The sequence below is a fragment of the Protopterus annectens genome, chromosome 4.part0, assembly GCF_019279795.1.
Source record: "Protopterus annectens isolate FY-2018-M chromosome 4.part0, PAN1.0, whole genome shotgun sequence".
Classification (NCBI taxonomy): domain Eukaryota; kingdom Metazoa; phylum Chordata; order Ceratodontiformes; family Protopteridae; genus Protopterus; species Protopterus annectens.
In genome coordinates this window covers 870,819,950-870,839,326 of record NC_056733.1, presented here as the reverse complement: position 1 = coordinate 870,839,326, position 19,377 = coordinate 870,819,950, and the positions used below count along the sequence as shown (strand labels likewise).

Sequence of the window (19,377 nt, the reverse complement as noted above, 5' to 3'; positions counted from 1 at the left end):
TTTTTAAGTCCTCTGCGGAAAGGTTGAGCTGTCCATTCTCTGAGGGTATTATATCTCCACTGCCAGTCTGATTGACCTCGTGGTTGCTGTTTTCTGATGCAGCTGTAACCAAGGCTACAATCAGGTCTGCCTTAGTCAGGTTTCCATGCACCAGTCCCCTAGCCCGGCACATCTCAGCCAGCTGGCTCCTTGTCAGCTTTCCATACTTCTCTGCTGACATGCTGCCTGCTCACCCTGACTAACTAAGCTAACAAAAGAAAAACAATTGTGATCTGAACGCTTGAGTATTCACTGCATGGCTGATTTAGAGTACAAAACACCTTCAAAGCTCACTGTACACAAGCTACAGGAATTCACACTCTCCACACCACTACAAGTCAATTAGTATTTGCCAACCAATTAATATGTGATGTGGCTATCCCACCACTGCCAAACAATGAATATGTGATGCCCATGCCCTAATCAGGAAGCCTCAATCCTCACCACTAACACCAGTGAGGGGGGTCTCATATAGGAGGAAAGGATAACAAATACACACAGTAAAGTACAATTTCCCTTAAGAGCACACAGAAATCAAAGTCAGTCTGGGGTTGGTCGCTACCTTGCTCTCCAGGTCCCCAATAAGACTCCCCAATTGCACAGCTATAGGGTCCAGATCTCAGCCTAGTGGGCAAGCTAAAACTTCCAGCACTCTCTTTGTCCAACCAGTGCTTCATGTCCCTGCACAAGTAGCTGACACACACACACACACACACACACACACACACTTTGAGAAGAGTTTATACAACCACACAGACACTCCTGGGGAAGACTGGCACAGGTTCTCCAGCTGTGCCTCCACCCACTAATAGTTATCAGCTACTCAAAGGCACTTAAAAGGGTGTCCAATTATTACTGCACAATATTATTATCCAACTGGTAAGTGCAACTAAACAGTCAAGGCTTATTAGAGTGACTTGGTACAGGATCATTATATACATGCAATGTACTCTAGAGCTTAAATTATCTCTACACAAAACAGCCACAGTTGAAAGGTTTAAAAATATTTAATAAATAATAAAAACACAAGACAATATTTTTTACTACACAGTGCTAGTCAAGAGTTCAGAGATCACAGAGAAATACTTAAAATAATTCAGTGGTACAGTTCTGACATCACAGAAAAACATTAATATTTCTAGTTTCTAGCTATTTCTAAGAGAAAACACAAGTCTAAGATAAACTTACATATAGAGTAAAGGCAGTGCTGAGTTGAGTGATCAAGACAAAAATGCTTAATGCTCTCTGATTCTCTCTGTTTTTAAAATCACATTCCTGGCTCACATTACATCATTCTTCACACTTTCATGTGGGTTCCCCGGCTAACGAAAACTACATTTACATTCTTAAAATCTCCTTTTGTTATCTTGCAGCTGGTCAGGAAGTAGAGCAACAAAAATACATTTGCATGTTAAAATGTAGCAATTTAACTCTTGGTTATAACAACAGAACGAATGTCTTCATTTAGACATTTCGGCACTGTGTTCAGATCAAAGGGTCACAACATGCTTTCCTTGGCCAACTTTATGCAAGCAGAGTGCACTGTTGTTACGTTTTTTTGCAGTTCCCCATGTAACACTATTTTTACCATTTAAGACAACAAGCCTGTGGTTTACATTAATATTTACAGATTACATAATTATCTATAAAATTCTATCCAGCTAGGCTGGCAGCCTTCATAGTGCTTATAGTAAGCAGATAGCAAACAAAGGATGACCACAGCCTGTGCCTCTTTTATTTAGAGGTTGAACATTATTATTGGTTGTAAAACCTATAGATGGTTTAATAACGCTACTAGGTTTAACATTTAAAGCCCTTACTGTCTTTTTACTTAGAAAAAACTTGAATTGTTATCATGTTCTTTCACAGGGAGATATTATGCGACACTGTTAGCAATAATGGATAAGGAGAGGGAAAATGGCTTTAAAATGTTGGAGAGGGAGAATGGAATCAGAAGATGACTGCTGGAAATGCAGAGCAACATAAGACATTGAACATTTAGCTTATATCATAGGTTGTAAAGCCAGCTTGTAGGGTGCCATAAGATGGCCAAGCAGCATAGGTGCTTCAGCTTCTAAAGCTAAAAGCACCACAGGTGATGGTACCTTCACAGAGGCCAAGATAGCTCTTCATGTTGGTTTCATGCTGCATTCTGATCGGCCGCTCTTGAGGACATTCCCTCCAATTTTATCTGATCCCCATGGAACACCCCTCGATCATGTTTTATAGTTTAAAAGTCTACGGGATCTACAGTCAAGGGGCTCTTTGTAATTAAATTCATCATAATTCTTACATCAACATATCAAAATAAGAATATTTTTTCACGTCAATAAACAAGTCAGTAAACACAACATTTCAGTTTTGGTATCATGATACAATCCTTGGACTGTCCATATATCTGTCTGGTTTCTTCAATGGTCCTCAGTATCTGCAATATTTAATGGGGCTATTCTGTCTGTACATCAGGTCATTCTTTTGAGATCCTTTTATTTTTTTTTTACTATACTACAGCTTTATATGGAAATGTTGTGTCCCTCCATACAACTTTTGATTATCACAGTTCTCACAGAATCTGGTTTCATGCAACAGTATTGACTGTGACAATAATTATGTGACTGTGCTATAATTGCAACTGCAAGTCCTGAAGACGTGAGAGTGAATGTGCTGAACTTGAGAAACTAGGTACGAAGTCTGAAACTGCCGTGTCTTAGACTTGGCCCATATTTCAGAGCCACGGCAGTCTCAGACATTGTATATATGGGTTTCTATTAGATGACCAAAGACGCATTCTTTCAAATGTGTCTTGGTCGAACTTGAAAAGATGAAAAGGCAAAATGATGAAGCGGCATATAAGCAAATTCTTTCCCAGGGAAAGAAATCGCTTGGCCGCATCCGTTACTTTGCCGTTTTCATCACTGTAGAGCAATCTCGGAGTTGGTATATTTAAGTAGGGGGGGTGTGGGGGGGCAAAGCCTCCCACATTGGGGTGTGTCGGGGGCAAAGCCCCACACTTTATGTTATGTTTTAAGTTGTTTTTTCTTTTTTTTTTTTTTTTTGGAACAGCAATTTTTTTTTCCAAGGGAAAAATCGCTGTTTTAAGTATTCGAGTTTGTAAGCTTTTGCAAACATGGGTTCGATAAATCATAGTTTGCTTTTCTAAACACTCAATGATTTAATATAGACCCGTATATATAAATAGTGGCAGCAGCCTTCCCCAAAATGGAGAATAATACATTTCACTGTTCACTGATAAAAATCACTTTTCATAATTTTGGAATTTGCAGCTACAGATCTCAAAATTTTGATAGGAAGCCAATCGCTATACTTCTGGTTGCTCTGTTTTAGATTCTGACATATTTGTCATGCGCAATGCCTCCTATATGGCTTTCCTTCTTTTACATGAACAACATAGGATCTTGATTCAGCTACTTTATGTTTAGGCTACAAACTGTACCATAGCTTTGGTATCTTACTTTGTTACTACCCAGTGATATGGTGTTTTTCTTTAGTTTCTGTGAATAGTAGTATTTCTGTCTCTTCTGATTCCCCTCTAGTATTTCCTTTACTTTTTATTGATTTTCTTGTGTCAGTAATTGTATTGATATAGTTAAACTGGTTTTCAAATTTCTGCCCATGAACAGCTGAGTTAGTGAGAGACTGAGCCCCTTGCACTGGAGTATTCTTGCATTCCAGCACTACAATATGCCAGTCTAATAGCTTTTGCAATAACTATTTATCATGGTATTTGCCACCATTTGGATAGTTTTCTCCACTTTTCATTACATTTCTGAGAGCATTAACTGCATGTCTGAATTCCCACTCATACACACGTTTTCTGAATTTCTGATTTTTGTATTGGGGATGCTGTTAGGCAGGATAACATCAAGTATCTCCTGAGTTGAGAATATATATTTAAAGGTGCTAATCACACTTGTGCTTTTTATATTAGTCAGTTTGATTATTTCAAGGAATTTGGAATAATCATGTACCCGTATAAGATAGCATGCATTCTTTGCAATGGAACAAATATGTGCCCACTCTGCTTCATGGATGAAAATGCTCTTCACTACCAGAATGACTTTTGAATATATCGGTTAAGATCCGTTTTATTTTTGTTGTTATAGTATGAACTGCATATGTCACAACTCTGCACTATTTTGTCTATATGAGTTAACAATCATAGCTTATACAGAATACCAGGAACAACCGCAAAAAATAAATAAAACCAAATAAAATAAAAGGAAGCGCTTCGGGCACACCAAAACTGGCTCACTGACGCAATGTGTCATTTGATAAAGCCCTGCATTTTAGCAGGGTGAAAGCGCTTGTGTCGATCTGTTATTTTAATAAACTATTGCATCAGTGAGCCAGTTTTGGTGTGCCCAAACCGCTTCCTTTTATTTTAATCATAGCTTATATATTACATATCCTGCTCTTTCTGTCCACATTACTCTTCCCAGATGTAATTTGTGTACCCTCTCAAGCATTTATCTTCTCGGATAGCTGTAAACATTAATATTTAGACAATTTATTTCTTCCTTAGAAGAAAAATTAAGCCGATTTCTTTTCTTACTAATGATACCTGCTCAGGCTAGCCACTTCTTACAGCTTCTTTCAGTAACTGCATTTCTAGATTACTGACAGCACATTTCTGGAATTCCTTTACTTTTTCTTCTATCATTGGTAACTGTAGTATTACCCAAATAATCTGTAGTTCTTGCAGAGGCATAGCTAGAGTGGGGCAAAGGTGGGGTCATTCCAAGTGCAGGGTGTTAGGTGATGAGATCAGCAGATGCACATCAGTTGGTAGTATAGTACTGGCATTCAGAAATGAATGCTAATACTGCATTTGTGGTGAGTGCTGAAGCAATTCAGCACTTCATGTATGGTATAACCTGTTGCAAACACTTTGCTCCAGTTTAAAAATGAGAGTTTTTTTAAACATCTTTATTAAATTATCAACTAAGGTATAAGTAAACCAACCTTAACAGAAAAGAAAACAAACCAGATTCATGTTTTTTTTTTCCATTTGCAAACATTATACATCATATATCACATTTCTTTTCCTTTCTTTGTAATTATAATCAATCCAACATTACATAAATTGCTGAATTCCTGCCATCCCTTAAACTTCACTCCTCCTCTTGAACATTATCCTTCATGTAATGTTCCCACATTTTCCATTTATTTCTGAGTAATTTGCTCATTCCCTTTTCTAAAGATTCCTTTTCCAGTTCGTTTTATAACATTCACCGTTTCAAATGCAGTTAATTTAGACTGTGATTTCCATTTTCTAGTAATTGCTTTTTTCAGCCAACAGTATTAAACTTAATAAGGCTTTACTATATCTAGGCAATTCAGATACTATGCCAGAGCTCAAAAAAAATCATATCCTTAGTTACAGACATTTGCTGTCCAAATTTTAGACACAGTACTCTGTAGGGAATTTTTAAAATCTTCCAACTCATTACAGTCCCTAAACACATGCCTCCAGTTGCCTACTTATTCCCCATCACAATGCCAGCATTTTCTATCTTCCTGGGGAAAATTTCTTTGAAATCTGGTTGGGTTATAAAAATAAATATGCAGACACTTTCATCAAGATCCTAAACATTCTGACTTTTTTGCATACATATGTTTTACCACTGTTCTCTTGTAAATTGCTTTGCCAATCCCTCTTCCCAATCTTTTCTAAGCACCTCTGATTGATTCTTATAGTTGTCATCCATTATTTTATATGCCTACTAAGAATCCCTTTTTAATAGCAGCTTCTGTTCTAAATGTGACTGAAAACCCCACCTGAGCAGGTCTTTCTTTTCTGATTCCTCTATCCCACTCTCTTTGCCTATATTCTGATATCAGTCCCTTGTAGGAAGACGCAGTCTCTAACCTGCAGGTTAAACAACTTCTTGGCAGCATCCATCTCTATTACCTTCCCCTTTCTAGTTATCTGCTCCCAATACTATAGTTACTTTTCCAGTTTTCTCCACTAAATTTTTGCCTATTTCCATATTCATACTGGCAGTAATCCATATTGGTAAAATCTCCTTTCTTCATCCTTGTGTTGACTTAGTTCTTAGAATACTTTCTGTTACTTTATGAATATAATATTCTGTATGGTTATCATCATTCTCCTCAAAGACCTGCATCCAAAATCTCACTCTCTATGTATTTCTTGAACTTCCTCTTTGCTTCATCATCCCTTTACATTTTCCGTTATAACCTTCTGCTTCTGTTAAGTATATGAGCCTTAACTGTATACATTTAAAATAGCCCTTCAAATCAAGTAATCCTTGCTCTATTGGAAGGATCAACATATCCCACTTGACTCTTGTCTCTTCCCATCCCAAATAAATTCCTTCAACTCTTTATTAATTATTGTTCACAACATCTTCTCTGATTGATAAAAATCTGTCTGATCCGCATAAAACGTTAAAGGGACTAAAACATTTTCACTGCTTGTATCTGACTATCCATATCTATAAACAAGAGCTCACAGTTTCTCAGTTTTTGTATTATCTTTTGGTTAGTCTCTTCCCACATATCCTTAGCTGCCATAACAGAAGCCTTTTTAATCTATGCTCCTAAATAGGTTGATATGATGTTACTAGGCTATTGACCTGAGGTTCTTTACAAGTCTAGCCATTAAATCCCACTATAATACTAGATGAGAGATATCATCTATGCCCAAGCGTTTTCTAGTAAGGACTACCCATGCCCAGGAGAGAAGCTGGGGCAATCTCTGGCAGAAATTTACTGTTTCCCATCCAGTCGTCCATGTTGTGCTTAAACAGAGTCATGGAGGTGCTCTGCTTGATATGGATTGGAAGTCTGTTCCAAAGGAGTGGCAACCTCTGATGGATGTATCTGTCTCTCCAGTAGGTCCTGTTTATATTGCAGGCTAGACTGAGGTCCCTGGAATGGGTGACTCTAGTCCCATTTGACTTATGGATGTGCAGCATTTCCATTAGATTTGGGTCAGAGATAGCCATGTAAACCAAACGTAAGTTGCCCTACTATTACATACCTGCCTATACGCTACTGAGTACAGTGACATTGACTTCAGTCTGTCTGTATAAGACACTGAATTTTCCTAGTTAGAAATCTCTGAGGTCCCTCAAGTTGCTGCAGGTATCTTGTACAGTATGTACCAAAGGGAGCATTATATTCAATAATAGGCCTGATGAGGGATGAGTACAAGGGAGTTATAACCTCTTTGCTCTTGAGGCGATGCCTTTGTAATCAGACGAGTAACGTAGAATGCCTTCCTCACCACAGTAGGCACATGGTGGTCAAAGTTGAGGTCACAGTCAGCTTGTGTTCCCAGGTCTCTCACTACTGAATTGGTACATAGAATATTATTGTTTATTTTATAATCAGCAGGGATATTACCGAAGGGAATGATAATGCATTTTTTAGCAGTTAGTTTAAGACCATGTCTTTGGCTCCAGTCATTGGTCTTTGTAAGCCCCTGCTGAAGTATACTGACATTGTTAGGGGATTCAATGACAGCACTTTATTTGTAATCATCTGCAAACTTGGTTAGCACCAGCCCCTGAAATGCTTAATTTTATTATGTACCCATGAATCGGGGTATTGCTAAACTAGTTTGTGTGTGGGTACATAATTTACAGACTTTAAACTGCAATTGTTTTACAACACTGAGATATCATTTTCTGAATTTATCAGGTATAAAATAATATCATCTGCAAATAAAGCAACTTTTCTTGATTACCACACCAATTACATACCTGCCTTTCTGAGTCCATTATTTTCCTTGTAAGGGGGTCTAAATATAAAGCAAATAACAAAGGGGAAACAGCATGCCCCTGCCTGGTTCCTCTGCTCAAACAGAAATTATCTTAGAGGAACCCACTTTAATTTTTGGCTTCCATCCCTCATATATCCTCCTAATCAACTTTATAATTTTATCAGAGAATGCAAATGCCTCCATAGCTTTTTTTCTTAACATTAACCAAAACGTAAACTCTCTACAACAGCGTGATAAAGATTATTGAGTTAGCGCCCCTAAAAGAAAGTAAAAGTAGAGCCTAACAGTGCATGTTCTATTCTCTGTCCTTGCCTCTTTAGTCTCTACAGTTCACACATTACTGCCCCCCCCAAGTGTTTTCTTTGTCTTTATGCTGACTGTCCAATGTAGGAGATATTATCAGTAATATGGGTGACCACAAAATGCTCCGAAGTTGTCATGGTAATGCACATTGGATAATGGAAATAACATGTACATTAATAAGAATTTTAAAACAAAGCAGGTCCCCTTTGGCCTTATTCATGTTGTTAGGTGTTAAAGTTTTAACCATGTTTTAACAAGTAAGCATATACAGAGATTTGGATATTACAGTGGATGAGAATTTGAATAACATCTATACTGAAAATATTTTCCTCTGCATAATTTTTGCATCCATGCCTGCCAACCATTAAGTCTCCCCCAGTTAGATACAGCTCAGGATTTTACCCAGGATCAGTGCATGATCTGTCTGGAGGCAGCCATCAGGGTGCTTTCTGCTCTCACTAGCATTCCTGCAATGAGGGCATTTTTTAAATGGCCTAACCCCACCACCGATGAGGGAGAACAAGCAATATGCATCACTGCAGGAGCTCAGAAAGCCTTCCCCATGCAAGTGCATGCTTCTGCATGCCTGCATTGAAGTCTGCCACCAGGTATTGGCTTGATAAGTCTCACATCCACCCCCAAGCAGCACATCTGCATTGCCACTCCTCCTCTAAGGGGCTGAAATAGTACAAATCTGACTCCAATTTGCCCTCTCCCCACCATTATGGGCACACATCCTTTCTTGTCAACCTATTCAGGTACCTAAGTTGCTAAGTGAACTTGGGTCACCTGAGCCATAGTCATAGCTTTATTCCTCTAAGCCACTATAGCTAGCTTCTATAGTGGCAGTATTGTCAAGGAATGCAAAAATGTATTATATGTGTAAAGTGATTTATACATTTTAGGATGGAAAGTATGATGAAAAGTGTCTGTATTAATCTAATAAAATCAAAAATTGTATATAGCAATAGTTTTTGCTCCCCTTATTTGAAAACTTTCCAGTGTAAAGCCGAGGAACTACAAAGAACATTTTCTGAGTTAATATCTAATTTTGAATGTTTAAAATATGGGAGCAGACAAACATTTAGGCTTGTTTTCAGTCAAATATTGACTAAAGACAGAAGACTATTTTAGTTTATAACTCAACACCAAAAAAAATACTTGTGAGAATGTTTGGGTTTAAGCTTAAGACAGAATAAAATGTAGGTCTATCTCATTAGGACAATGAGAAGGAACAATAAAACCCTAAACTGGCTGTCTGAAAGAGCTATCATTGAATGGAATTCTCTTTCAGTTTCAATCAGGGAAAGTAAAAGTATTCATGCTTTTATGGCATGACTAGAAAATGATCTTGGCTAAGTGCGGTACCAGGTTTAGGTAGAATAATGGTATAGGGTCTGAATCTTGACAAGTTACTGTATCGTACTGTACTCTGCAATACATACCATTTCTGAAAAAAAGACTGTATTTCTGACAGACGTATACTGCAGTGGTGGTGCTGTGGTAGCGTTGTCACCTCACAGTAAGACGTTATCCTGTTTGATTCTCAGCTAGAGCATCTTCTGTGTGGAGACATACGTGACTGGGCATACCTTCGCTGAAGGTTGTGCATCAGGGCCGGCAACCCGGCACGTAAAATTCTACTGCCAATCATTAGCGGACCGGAGTTCCGCTGTGGCGACCCCTAACTGGGAAAAAGCCGAAAGACGCAACAACATTTCTGACAGAAGTATTGTAACAACAGGCAAATGAGGGCTTTGTAGTTGATTGCTTGTCCCTAGCAAATATAGTTCTTTGGCTTGCCTTGCCATGGGGTTTAGATTACTTATTAAACTTTCTGAACTATTTAACACATTGGACCTTTTAGCTACATCATGACATTTTTTGACTACAGGGATTTCATTGATTAATAGAATTTTATCATTTATGATCAGCTGGATAGAAAAGGAAATAGGAGAAAAAAATGAAATTGCAAGTACTCCAACTGCCTTTAATGTGAAAATTCAGAACTAAAAGAGATATTGTGAAATAAAGGAATGCTCAGAACTTTTTTGTGCAAGTAAGATTAAAAATGGAAAAAATAATGAGAGCAATCTTGTAAGTGCAGCTGGATGTGAAAGGTGCAGTTTAAGAAAAGTCTCCTACCTCCTAAGAAACCAAATGAAGAGAGCTATTCACAAATTATACGCCTATTAATTCAAAAGTACAAGTCGGTGACTTACATAGGAAAGATTCCTAAATCTGTGACTGTGCATGAGCTAAGAAAATTAGTCCAGGTTTGCTGGGTCTGTGGCACAATGTGATGAAACCCTAAATGCAACACAGATAACTCAGGATCAGTTAGCAATCCTGATGCTGAGGGCACCAGCCAGGAAGAGTTCCAGTAGTGGCCGCCACCCTGAAGGTGATAAGAGTGCTATTATGCCTAAAATATAACAAAGTTTGTTCCAAAGATGGGAGAAGGGAGATATGATGGATATAAATCTATCAAGCCAACATGTCTATTTGTTGATGAAGGTTTAGTTCCTTTAATTGGGTGTTTTTGAGGGGCCATTTATTCTGCTAAGGAACGTGAGATCAAGGAAGGTTGGATCTTTTATGGCTCAAAAAGCTGAACACAGATCCTCATGAAGGAGTCTCTAAAAGACCAAGTACAGAGAGTGAGCTGCCAGGGTCTCTGCATAACTGACGGGTTTGAGCTCATTGATCTTTTTAGTTGGAAATTTTTAAGGTCTTTCAAAATGAGTGGCATGTTTAGACGAAACAAACCAAACCAAAAATGGCATTATATTCATTAATGGATCTGATGAGATACGCATAAAGGAGAACTAAAACTTCTTTAGATCTAGAAGCGATTTATTTGGAAATTCAATAATACAGACAGGCTTTGTGAACTACTGCAGAGACACATTGGTCAAAAGATAAGAAATTATCAAGAGACCCTAGATCCCGTACGACAGTATCTGACTAGAGGAGTGCTTCACTTACATGGTATTATGTGGAAATGCTATGTTTACCAAAATGAAAGATACAATTATTTTCACATTTAATCTAAGACTATTGAGCTTGCACCAATTGTTAATACAGTCTAACACATGCTGAAGAAATTTTGAGTCAGTGAAAGATCAAATAACAGCACCCAATTTATAGTCATCTGCAAACTTAGATAACCATTGAGCAAGAGTGGTGACCTGAAGGTCTGAGAAATAGTTGCCAAATAGGAGAGGTCCCAAAAATAAGCCCTGTGGTACATCTCTTGTAACTTTTTGCCTACAGAAGTGGCACCTTTGACTCTGACTACATGGATTCTATCAGAAAACCAAGTAGCTATCCATTGCACAACATACTGATATAAATTCAGACTTACAAGCTTGTCAAGAAGCCCTGCTTAGAGAATAGTGTTAAAGGCCTTGGTCTGGTCCAGCTCTGCTGCATGTACTGCATAAACCACTATCTACTGCAATGATAACTTTTTCAAACGTAATGAGGTTACAGAAGCAGGAGCTGCCTTTGATAAAGCCAAACTGGTGAGGAACCAAGGTTAAGAAATTTTCAATATCCAGATAATACCTTCAATGGCTTGACAGACGAGGCTAGTGAGACTAATAGGTATACAGTTGCCAGAGTCCATGGATGGTCCACTCTTGTGTAACAGCATTACAATAGCTCTTTTCGAGGCTTAGAGTAACAAGGTTAAGAACAGGTTCATATAGACCGTATTTGGTACAACCTGGTATGTTATCAGAGCCTACAGATAAGGTGATCTTACCTTTTGATTGGGCTGACAGGGCTTGCTGAAAACTAATTATTGGGTGTGGCGGAGATAGTGGAATCTGTGGAATAGTTATAACTGTGGGTGGAGTAAAGTTTGCACTGAAGTTGTTAGCTAGGAAATTGGCTGTCTCTACTGGATAAGAGGAAGTAAAATTATAGTGGACTGCCTCTGAACTTGTTGGGTGTTAGTTCATAACTCCTTGATATAGATCTATAGCTATTTTTGGTTTCAGTGACTATTTTTAAGTTCATATTCAGCAAGTTTCCTAATGGTACCTTTAGGCTCTTACTAGTTTGCTTAAGTGTGCTGTTAAGGGAGGTAAAACAAGACCTTTTATATGGATTAAGAAAGTTCCTTCTCATGTTATAAGGACTTATTTATACAGATATTCTGCCACAGGCATTTGTTTTAAAATATCTCGTAACATGGAACAGTGTAACTCAGTCTGCAAAATGTATTACAAATAATGCTTCCAGGGGTTCCACCGGTGTCCCTCATTAACAGGGGAGACAGGTGCTGACTGAGGTTTCTTTTTTGGGGATAAACTCTTGGCTAGGTTTGTAAGGGCTCAAATATGTTAAGTATTGGAGAAAAGTCCCAGCAGCTACTGCAGCTAAAAATCTTAAGATGTTTCTGGAGGGGGGGGGGGGTTACACTGCAAATTTTGTTTAATCATACATGACTTTCCCTTTGATTCACTATGAAAGACAGATAACTCTTGATGCAGGTTTCCTATTCTGTGAACCAGAGATAAGAAGAAGTATGGTTCAGGAAACTCTAAAGCTACAGTGTTAACAGTGCATCAGGCCATCAGGCACCACATGCATGCAGCAATCTGAGAATAATAATTTGAAAATGGTCAGTGTCTGTGGTTGCTAACTGCATGCATAGGCAATACTGTATACTTTGAATACACTTTTCTCTGAGAGATGCAGCGGACCCTTTATACCAGCAAGGTTTTGGGAGATACATATTTTTAACTGTGATGACTGATAGCAAACAGTCGTTATTTTTATACCATATGTAGCTGGATTGCTGGTACCACAAATACAGTGAGTAAAGGAGCATGTCTGTACAAAAACTACAATGTCCTATACAGAGAATCAAAGATAGCAGACTATATAAATTACTGGTAAACATTTCTAAATCTGAACTGATAAAAGTCTGTCAATACCTACTGCCACTACACCCCTTTGGAAGAGGGTGAATTAAATACTACTACTACAGAACATTGTCATCACATCATGCTGTGAAGATCACTGCAATGAGAAAAGACAACATCTTCTTGCCTTTGTGTTATCCTGATTAAAAAATATATATATATATAGACATGTATAGAAAGAACATAATTAAACTCTCAATGTACAATAATCCCTTTCTGTTGTCATTTTTCAAACATGACCAGTTGGTGTCAGTAGAGAGCGGCCATATCACTGTAAAGCCATTGTTAGTGCAGCAGAGGATTAAAGCTCTCAGTTAACAAGCTGCTGTCTCTAGCTCAGGGTACAGGGGTTGATTCCTCCCCCCTCCATTTGTTTACTGTGTGACGCTAAGCAACTCACTTTACGAGGATTGTGCCTGAAAACAGGAGATGACCACAACTTTCTCTGAATTCAAGTTACTTACACTCAGCCATTCACTGTCTTACATAGTTCCATGTCAAGATCTGATTACTTCTGTGGCTGCCTGTTACATGTATTTCTCATCCATGTAAACAAAGCTTTAACTATTTACTTCACATAAGCCTATTAGCGAGACCACAATTCGTTTTCAAGTCAATTTTGTCACCTACAGAAGGAAATGAATTTGGTATCAAGAGGAATCAGCATGCACATGATAGAAGTAATATTGGCAGTTACGTATTATCTAAGAAAGTTTCTCATTAATTTGCCCTAAAGCATAAACAACTGACTGTTTTGGGTGATGTAAAAAAATAAAAGATGTGACTTTGCATATTAACGCAACCAGGAGCCCAAACTGTCATAATTCCAAGACAAACGAGTCAACCCATGTTGTGCTGACGTGAAGTGTGTGGTTGTAAGTTTTTTGATCCATCTTCCTTTAAATATTGTGAAAAGAAATAAGACATTGGCAGGCTGAACCTGCAGTGCATGTTGTTTTGACTCATTACTGCTCTGCTGTCCCCAGGTAAACAAGTAAAACCAAACAAACACAACAAAACAAATACCCGCGTCAGCAAGCAAGGCATCATAACAGGAAAGTAAATAATGTGGGAAGAAATAGCCAGGGAATTGTTATGGCTAGGCTTGTATAGGCCCTAGGGCTGATAGCCTAGTACCAACCTATGAACCTATGATTGACTGTAATGGCAGTGGTATTACCCAAATCTATATAACATGCAGTAGCATTCAACCTGCCATCGACACCTCCTAACAACTGCAGGTCCTGATCTCACAGCACGGTTGCTGGGCATTGGTTTGCATAGCTCTCAAACTGTTAGTAGAAGAACACAACATATGACACTTGACTAGACACTGCAACACACAGCATTTGTACAAAAACATCCACCTAAATAAAGAGCAGCAAAACTGTAACAGCTGCTTATCACCTGAGAGGCACTGATGTGGCATCATAAATGAATGAACCAGATGATTCTGTTTCTTTTTCGGTCCTCACAGTGAACACCATCAAATTCAATGACAAGGGAATTCTGCTGAATATTTATTGGAATAGTGGTAGTATCACAGAAAGTTTGTTTTTAAGGTAAGATGTAGGGTTGGGGTTAGGGGCATGGTTAGGGTTATAGGTGGGCCACTCCAACCCTAATCCTAACCTTGGTCCTAACTCCACATGCATATGCCACTATATCTGAAATACATTCATTTTGATCTTAGAATAAATAAATAAATAAATAAATAAAAGTGACAACTTTTTAATGGGTGTGTCATAACATTTATTATTTCAGTCTCAAGATATCTTACTGCAGCTTTCTTATCAATAAAGTATCCAAAGCTCCATAATATTCCTTTTAAAGTGAGGACAGGCAAATGACTTCTGTTTGAATTGTTTTAGTATATAAATGTGTGTGTGTGTGTGTGTGTAAATAAATATACATATAAGTGCTATATAATTGTGCATCACAGTGTGTGTGTGTGTGTGCCTCTCTGTCATATATATATATATATATATATATATATATATATATATACACACACACACACACACACACACATTATAGGGTGTGCCTGCATACAGACTCACAAAAACAAACACGCACACACACACATATATCTGTATATAAATATACATATAAACATATACTTAAACATACAAGTGTGTTTATACATGTATGTTTATTTTCCAAAACATCAACTTTTCAGTGATCCATTTTCAGCAGAATGGCCATTGACATCTGACCTGCAGTGGCGGCAAGACCTATTCTCATAGTATTTACAGGTTTTGTTGAATCACATTTCACTAAATTTAATTTCACCCTGACCACTTCACTGAAACCTTAAATTACTGAAAACTCATTTCACTGAACTGCAGTTAGTATATATGGCACTGTGTAGAGTACTGTAATGCAAGTAAAAGGTATATGCCCTTTTCCTCACTGTAGTACGATCCTAGAGTTAGTATATATAGTTAGGGAGCATGGGGGGGGCATAGCCCCACACTTAGTTTGAGTGCATATTGTCTTCTGGACAGAGTTAGTCAAAACTATGCATGTCTATTGTTTAAAATGTATTGTTTTGACGTTTTTGGCAAAATAAATATAAAACAAACAAGGTGGGCGGCTGTGCCCCCCACACTCCCCCTAACTATATATACTAACTCCAGGATCGCAATACAGTGGGAAAAAGGGCATATACCTTTTACTTGCCTCACAGTATTCTACACAGTGCCATACATACTAACTTCAGTTCAGTGAAATGAGTTTTCAGTAATTTGTGTTTTCAGCGATGTGGTCGGGGTGAAATGAATTTCAGTGTAATGAGACAATAAAACAAAGTAGACCCACATATATATATATATATATATATATATATATATATATATATATATACACACACACACACACACACACACACACACACACACACACACACTTCATAGCACTTACATGTCTATTGGATGATAAATAATCCTCACTTAATCTTTCATTTTCCATCCATCTTCACTAAGTACTTCACTTCTACCTGATTCTTTCATTTCTTATCTCCTTGGACAATTATTAATGACTATGGTTATCACTGCCCCTCTCACAACACACTACTCCACTTCTCTTACCTAAGCCTGTCTCTAAGTGGCTACCAAACAGAAAAAAAAAAATATATATATATATATATATATATATATATATATATATATATATATATAAACAGAATCTATACACAACGTTCTACCAGCATAACACTCTAATTTGCTGCCTTTATTCTATACCCTGATATGTTCCCCCTCCTCCCATACGCCTTACTGTCCAGATTTTTTGCAGACTGTCCAGATTTTGCCTCATATTTTTGGCCTGCTCCTCATAAAATTTGTGGTTTTCTGGCAAATCACCCAGGATTTAAGTCACTAAATAATGGCATACATTTGAGTTTCAGGCTTCATATCCATCAAAAATGCATGCCTCCAGAAATCCTGTTATTATAGCAACTTTCTAAGTTAATAAGAGCAATATTTAAAATATATCCGTTTGTCACACACACACACCCACCCCCCCAATTATTTTAGGCTCTGTCCAGATTTATTTCACCACGAGGTTGAAGAGTATGACCTACACATCCAAAGCAAACTTTTCTGAATATACAAGTTAGAATTGTCCTAAATGCAAAATGTTACTGTACAAAACAAAACAGTAGCGTTAAGGTTACCTAACGTGTATAATCAGTTGTATTTGAAAATTTAAAATATGAAAAAAAAAATAAAAAAATAAAACAACTCACCCCAGATGGGACTCGAACCCACAATCCCTGGCTTAGGAGGCCAATGCCTTATCCATTAGGCCACTGGGGCAGTACGAAAACTATGCTATTTTCTGCCTTTTTATTTAACACTGATAGGGTGTTTAATCTTTATGTTTACTGATTTGTTATTATTTGTAGATTAATTTTATTCACAAACTAATTACTTAAACATTCATATCATTATTGATACACACTAACTATAAATGTGGCGACTCCTTCCCATAACGATGACAACGCCAATATGCACATAAACTAGACAGGAAAATATTTTTCCGAAGCATATTAGAGCTCGACTCAAAAATTAAAACCTATGTCCAGGCCGTCACAGGGACCCCCCAGGTAATGCGGTTGCACTGCCAAAGAGCAGGACGGCCTGGATAAAGTACTTCATCAACACCGCCGTTCATATCTGTCACGGGAGTGAAAATGAATGCTTGTGTGGAGTCTGGCGATACAGTTTTCGTAGCTTCCGCAAACCTCAAGTTGTTTGTTGTTCGTCTGTTTTAAATCACAAACGTTGGACATTTTTATTAACTATCCCTGTCAACCTCTTAGCGTAAGAAATCTTAACACAGCCTTAAATAAGGAGGCGACAAAGGCCCAAAAGTAGGGACATATTTTAAATATTGGTCTTTTAAACTTAGAAAGTTGTTAAAAATAACAGGATTTGTGTTAGCATGTATTTTTCGGAGGAACATTAAGTCTGCATTTATTTAGTGACTTCCATCCTCAGAGATTTACAAAAAAACACATATTTTACGAGAAGCAGAGCAAAAATATGGACATTCTAAGAAAATGTGTACAGTTGATAGGTACGTTACTAACTCCCCCAAATGCTTGTTAGATTAATTTAAGACCTTTTTATATATTGATAATACTGTGAAATGTTATCAAACTTTTCTTCTTGTGTTATCTTCATTATACGTGTTTAAACGAACGCTTTACCGCTTTTCGTCTTTACTATTACATACATGTTTTGTGATATTTGCATCTGTAATCCTTACTACAATATACCTGACAGCGAAAGCTCGTTATCCGACTGCTTTAAAGCGATGGCAAAAGAGTGGAGTCTAACAGAAGCTCAAGGATCTTATAAACATACATTAGTAATTGCTTCATTACTTGCCACAATCCAACCACTAAATCTTGATAGCATACTATTAAAAATACATAAATATCAGTAACGCTGTGGGTGGAACACCTTCAAAGCCACACCTCTCGGCTGAGGCGTCCCGTCGCCTTTAGTTTAGCTTCCGGAAACAAAAGGTAGATTAAGCGCGCTACCTAGTTATGTTAAATATACGAATTAATACTTTATGATAGTTGCCACATTAAACATTTTAAAGGCAATGCCACTTATTTCAAATGTATCTTGCAGTGATAGTTGGAAGTCTGATCATATGTTTCTGCTTAAATACGTCCAGTGAATAGGGTTGCCACCTTTTCAAATGCCCAAAGTGGGACATTTTTGGTACAAACGTCAGATTTTGCAGGGCAAAACATACCCATGTCCAGTACAAAGGATAGAACTTCACTTTTTTTCTTAAATAAAAGCGCATTCTTTTAGCATTTTAGCTACTTATTCTGTTTCTTATAACATTTAGGTGTTTCAGATACAGAACAACTGCTTTATGCAACTATTACATAAAATATAGGAAATATTTTTGTCCTAAAAACTCAGGACATTTGCCATTTTTTCATTTTTTTGCAGGACACAACTGCCCAAAGTGGGACAGGTGGTAACCCTACCAGTGAAGTAATGGCTTGGACGTGTAGTCAGAAACTCATACTGTATAGTCTGTACTGGTTAAAACCTTTGTTTTTCTACACCCTTCCTTATTCACACTATCCATGTTTAGGAAAATGAGCATGTTCCCTCTATGCCCAAAAGCAGTTGGGGAGGGAATGCATACATTTCTTAAACATGAAACATGTTTTTTATACCTTAAAACATATCATTGCCATGTTTATCAAATCTCCAGAATGTCCAGATTTTTGCTTCATTTTAGTCTATTATTTATAAAATGTATAGTTCTGTAGCAAACTGTTGAGGATAGCAGTCACTAAGTAATGGCAGACATTTGAGTTTCAAACTTTTTGGCCTTCAGAAAATGTATGTATTTGTAAAACCTGTTATTCTACTTTCTAATCCCTACTTCACTCGATGGGGTGCCAACTGACATACTGACAGAACCCACACTGTAAAAGTAGCAGACTCCAAATCCAGCTCCAGACAAGTGACAAGTGGAGTACCTCAGGGTTCAGTCCTGGGACCTCTCTTGTTTGGCATCTACTTCTCTGAAGTACAGGCCAACACTAAGGGACTCTGGCTAACAAAGTTCTCAGATGACTGCAAACTGGGAGCCATTATTGAATCCCCAAATTATGTCAATACTCTACAAAAGGGCTTTACAGAAACAGATGTTTGGTGCCAGAGCCATGGACTCAAGCTCAATGCCAAGAAATGTATAGTTATCCCCTTTGGGAAAAAACATGTACCCGTGAATTACCACATAGGTGGCAGTACACTAAACACCGAAAGTGTGATAAGAGAATTA

The 19,377-nt window shown here is 37.7% G+C and overlaps 1 non-coding gene across 1 annotated transcript; it reads right to left on the bottom strand.

Moving 5' to 3' along the window:
* Positions 1-16,795: 16,795 nt before the first annotated feature.
* Positions 16,796-16,868, bottom strand: TRNAR-CCU. The gene has a single exon. It is a non-coding gene; the product is annotated as a tRNA-Arg (tRNA).
* Positions 16,869-19,377: the final 2,509 nt, after the last annotated feature.